Here is a 5,286-nt window from a genome sequence, read left to right as displayed (position 1 = left end):
TATTCCTATACATTCTAATATATTATATCCATTTTAATATAACAATTTTAAATGAACAAAAACCATAATAAATTGTCAATGGGAAATTAAGCATAGTAAATAATAGTGGATTTTATTACTAAAAACAAAGATTACTTACAAAATTATGAATGAAACATCGTAATACAAGTATCTTAAAATAGGAAAAGCAAACTACATAAAATTATTTATGATTATTGACTTTCTTCATTATTAGTATTTAACATAATAAATAAATTCTCTTAACGAAAACAGCTCCAAAAACATTCGAAATCAATATCAAATTATACATCATTGAAATTTGTACAAACTTTATTGAAAGTAATGGCGTGCATGTCTTTACATTTGGAGGTGATAGCACTTTGGTTGTGTGTAAAAAACTTTCACTGAAAACCAAGACAGCAAACAAAATTATTGCCCTTGTTTCAGTATTTTTATTTTGATTACTTGGACCTGTTTTTCTGGGGCTGAGGATCAAACTCCGGCCCTTATGCTAACAGAGTGGTATATCACTAAAATGATAAAAAAAAATTTAATTGCTGTTTCTCCAAAGAAAACTCACAAAACTTAGAATTCATGTTTTAGAAACAGAGCCAAAAAGAAACACTCAGAAATGAGATAAGATTTATTCAAGGCTTATTTTAAAATACTCAGTGCGTTTGCTGCATGGGTCAATCTCTTTGTCCAAAGAAAAGCGTCAAGATATTTCACCAACAAAGTATATCATTATTATCTATCTTCTTCCCCCAGTCTGGTGGTCATGAATAAGTCAGAGGCATCCACAGTGACATATTTTGTCTTATTGGGCTTCCCTGGTCCCTGGAAGATTCAAATCACACTTTTCTCACTGATTCTGCTGGTCTACATGATAACTTTGATGGGAATATGGCCATCATTTGTGCGGGTGAGGTGGAACCAACAACCCACACCCCCTATGTACATGTGTTCCTGGCCAACTTCTCCTTCCTAGAAATCTGGTATGTGACCTGCACAGTCCCCAACATGCTGGTCAACTTTCTATCCAAAACTAAGACTATGTCCTTCTCTGGATGCTTTACTCAGTTCTACTTCTTCTTCTCCCTGGGTACAACTGAATGTTTCTTCCTCTGTGCCATGGCTTATGATAGGTACCTAGCCATCTGCCACCCACTGCACTATCCTTCCATCATGACTAGGCAATTCTGCAGTATTCTGATGTCCCTCTGTTGGATCATTGGTTTCTCTGGACATTTGATTCCCATTTTCTTCATTTCTCGATTGTCTTTCTGTGGCCCCAATATCATTGATCATTTTCTCTGTGATGTAGACCCACTAATGGCGCTCTCCTGTACCCCTACACCCATCATAAAACATGTGTTCTATTCAATAAGTACTCTTTTCATTGTCCTCACTGGTTTGTACATCCTTGCATCCTATACCCTGGTGCTCAGAGCTGTTCTCCAGGTTCCTTCTTCAGATGGACGACAAAAGGCCTTCTCAACCTGTGGATCCCACTTGCTGGTGGTGTCTCTGTTCTATGGAACCATAATGGTGATGTATGTGACTCCCACATCTAGCAATTCTGTTGACATTCATAAAACTATCACACTGATATACTCTGTGGTGACACCAGCCTTAAATCCCTTCATCTATAGTCTTCGTAACAAGGACATGAAATATGCTCTCCATAATGTCTTCTTTGGGAAGAGGATTATGCAAAACTAATAAATAGAGTATCATTAACTAACTATGGGACACTCGATACTTCCAAGGGTACCTTCAAAGACGTGACATATACTCACACAAACAAACACATATATGTGTATACAAAAGTAAAAATGAATCTTGGTGGATTTTTTTTAAAATCTAGGCGAGGATACTGGTGTGTGCCTTTAATCTCAGTGGTTGAGGGCAAAAGTAGGTACTTAAAAGTGAGTTCAATATCAGACAGGGATAGATAGTAAAATCCTGCCTCAAAAGAACAAAAAGATGTCTAAAGTGGAAAGATAGCTCACCAGGTGTTGATGAAGCCAGCCTGAGTCTAGAAGTTAATCAATGTATGCTATAAAGGGTAGAGTCAGTGAGGTGACTCAAATGTTTTGGGGGAGCCCAGAAGATTGCGGATGAATCCTGGATATTAGATACTGAGTTATTTACACTTTGGAGTTTGGTTTTGCTCTGTTCAGATTGTAACTGTGCCAGGGTTTTCCTTCTTGAAGTAAGAAAGTATTAACTTTTTTTTCAGAAGCAGACAGTCAAGGTGCTATTTATTTTTAATTTTGGGGTTTTAAAACAAACTTTGGATTATTAAAGAGCCTGAATTTTAAAGTGTTTCAATTTTGGAAAGACTGTGGAACTTTTAAAGTTTGTTAAATGTTTTACACTGCGATGTTCATGTTAACTGTGCTCTTGTGGCTAAACAAGAAAGAAGAGGGTATGACTTAGCAGTGATATGTTTGTTGTTGATTGACAAGAGGTCATTTGAACTAGCTACTTTTATGTCAACTTGACACAATCTAGAATCACCTGACCGGAGGGAACACCAATTGAGAAATTGCTTCTATAAGATCCAGCTGTAGGACATTTTCATAATTAGTGACTGATAGGGGAGAGGGTCCAGTCTACTCTGGGTGGCACTAGCCCTGGGCTGGTGGCTCTGGGTTCTATAAGAAAGCAGGATGAGCAAGCCTTGATGAACAAGCCAATAAATACCTCTCCTTTATAATGTCTGTATCAGCTCCTGCCTCCAGGTTCCTGCCCATTTTGAGTTCCTGCCCTGACTTCCTTCAATGACGAACTGTGATGTGGAAGTGTAAATCAAATAATCCCTTTCTTCTCCAAATTGCTTCTGGTTGTGGTATTTCAGCAGCAGCAGTCACCTTAACTAAGACAAACATCGTTCATTGATAGACTGTGAATATAACTTTACATGTGTTAGTTCATCATCCTAACCAAAAGTAGGTAAGAGAAATTCAGAACTAGACTGAAATCATAAATAAAAATACCTTTAGTGAAAGATGCTGAGTGTGTGATTTTCCTCATGAAAGAAGAGGGCATCCAAAGAACCACTATGGTGATTTAAATGAGGCTGAGATTGCCCCATTGGCTCTGATGTTTGAACAACCACTCATTTAGTTCAACATTGTTCTCCATAGTTTGAGGAATGGCTGTATGGTCTGTGGTTCATAAACTGTGAGTGGGAAGGGGGTGATTGTCTTTAAGAGGAAAGCAAGAAACAATCAGCCACATTTCCACAACATATAAAGCACCCATATTTACACTCTGTGAAAAGTAACCCATTTAACCATCTTGAAATCAATTCTACCCAGAAGTATTACTGGGAGAAGTAAAGCAATCCCAAAAGAGAATCTATGCAGAGTAGGTCACCAGAGAAGAACGATGAAAGAAGGAAGTAGTGGTCAACCAGGAAAGCACTGTCGCTATCTGAAATCTCACCTAGTAACTGTGTGGGGGTTGGAAAGTGTCTGTATGTGTTTGTGCGTGTGCATGTGCGTGTGTGTGTGTGTGTGTGTGTGCGTGCATGTGTATGTGTACAGATTTTCAAGTGTGCAAAGAAAAGATTCATGTGTTTCTGTGCAGATTTTCATTGTGTGTTAAGGAAAAAGTCAACATGCAGACATTACTAAACTTATAAGGCAACAGCACATGATCACATCGCTGTTCCAGCCTAGGAAACATATGTCTGCCTTCCTTACCACATTCATCCTAGAATAACCAAGGACAGCATAATAAAGTAGGGAATGAAAAGTACAGGTCAGACAGAAAGTAAGTCAGGACAAGTTACAATTTGGATCTAAAGATGAAAATTAGGGCCGTAGATTATACTGAGCTTTCTAATTTCTAGGTAAGGAAAGTGTTTATTAGCAATAAACAAAGCGATTAAAAGCTTTCATAATAGCCAAGATATTAATCATGGGTAGAGTTTTTGGATCGAAGAAGGTGGGGGAGAAAATATATAAGTTGGCCATAATCTTCTTTTTTTAAATATTGGTTGAAGTGTTTATACACTTCTTGATCACATTATCTTCTAACTACCAAGTTGTGGTCGTTAGTTATATTGTTTATATGCTGCAATGAACATAGTTGAACAAGTGTCCCTTTGGGATGGTGGGGCATATTTTGGGTATATGCCAAGGACTGATATAGTTGGGTCTTAAGGTAGAGCTCTTTCCAGTTTTCTGGAAAGCTGCCAAATTGATTTCCAAAGTGCTTGTACAAGTTTGAAATCCCAACATGAAGGAGTGTTGCCCTCAACACTCCCCTTGCTCCATATCCTCACCAGCATGTGCTGTCACTTGACGTTTTTATTTAAACCTAACTAAACAGAATTCTCAAGACAGGAATCTCTAATGTCTGAGAAACACTTAAATGTTCAGTGTCCTTACTCATCAGGGAAAGGCAAACCAAAGCAACTCTGAGATTTCATCCTACACCCATCAGAATAGCGAAGACAAAAATTCAAGTTCCCTGTATTTTTATATAAACTTCCCTGAGTTTAGGGAACTTTTCTTCTATATTGTTGTTGAAGATCTGTTCTATGCCACTGATTTAGGTTTCTTCTCCATAATTTATGCCTGGACTTCAAAATTTTGAGTTTCATGGCATCCTGTATTTCCTGTGGTCTATCTATTGTATTTTTTTTGAAATTTTTATTTTCCTGCTAATTTGCTCTTGGTCCTCTATTTTATCTTCAAGTCTTGATATTCTGTCTTCTGTTTCATTAATTCTTCTTTTAAGACTTTCCTTGTGAGTTTTCTGGTTAAGCTCCTGAGTTTTTCAGTTCCATCTTCATTTCAGATTGAGTCCCCTTCAATTTCTTATCTTCTGGCTGGATTTCATTCTCAATTCTTAGCTTGTCTTCATCATTTTCATCAGCCTTATTTTCTGTTATCTTAGACATCACTTGGGCATTTATTCTCAGTCTTTTCCTCCGTGGTTTCACTGAGCTCTGTGTGTGTGTGTGTGTGTGTGTGTGTGTGTGTGTGTGTGTGTGTGTGTGTGTGTTCTTTAACCTCTTTGAATCCATTGAGGAGGTTTATGATTGTTCTTTTAACTTCTGTGCCCAGGAGTTCATCTAGATAATCCTTATTGGGAAGCATTTCTACAAGGTTCATTTTGGAGAAAATATACTGTAACCAAGCCAGCTCAGTCAGTCAACCAGGTCTCAAGGGAGAGAGCAAGGATTGAAAAAAAAACAATTAGACAACATTATAACAGGATTCCAACCAGTGCTGAGGCTGAAGCAGGTTCATTGTTTTCCAGTCTGCT

At 37.8% G+C, this 5,286-nt stretch overlaps 1 pseudogene; it reads left to right on the top strand.

The window, feature by feature from the left end:
* The first annotated feature begins 778 nt into the window (after window positions 1-778).
* Window positions 779-1,722, top strand: LOC116913729 (annotated as a pseudogene).
* The last annotated feature ends 3,564 nt before the right edge of the window (window positions 1,723-5,286 follow it).

This window comes from Rattus rattus, chromosome 12 (assembly GCF_011064425.1).
Source record: "Rattus rattus isolate New Zealand chromosome 12, Rrattus_CSIRO_v1, whole genome shotgun sequence".
NCBI lineage: Eukaryota > Metazoa > Chordata > Mammalia > Rodentia > Muridae > Rattus > Rattus rattus.
Note: the sequence above shows the minus strand (reverse complement) of the source record. Positions and strands in the feature narration are given on the sequence as shown.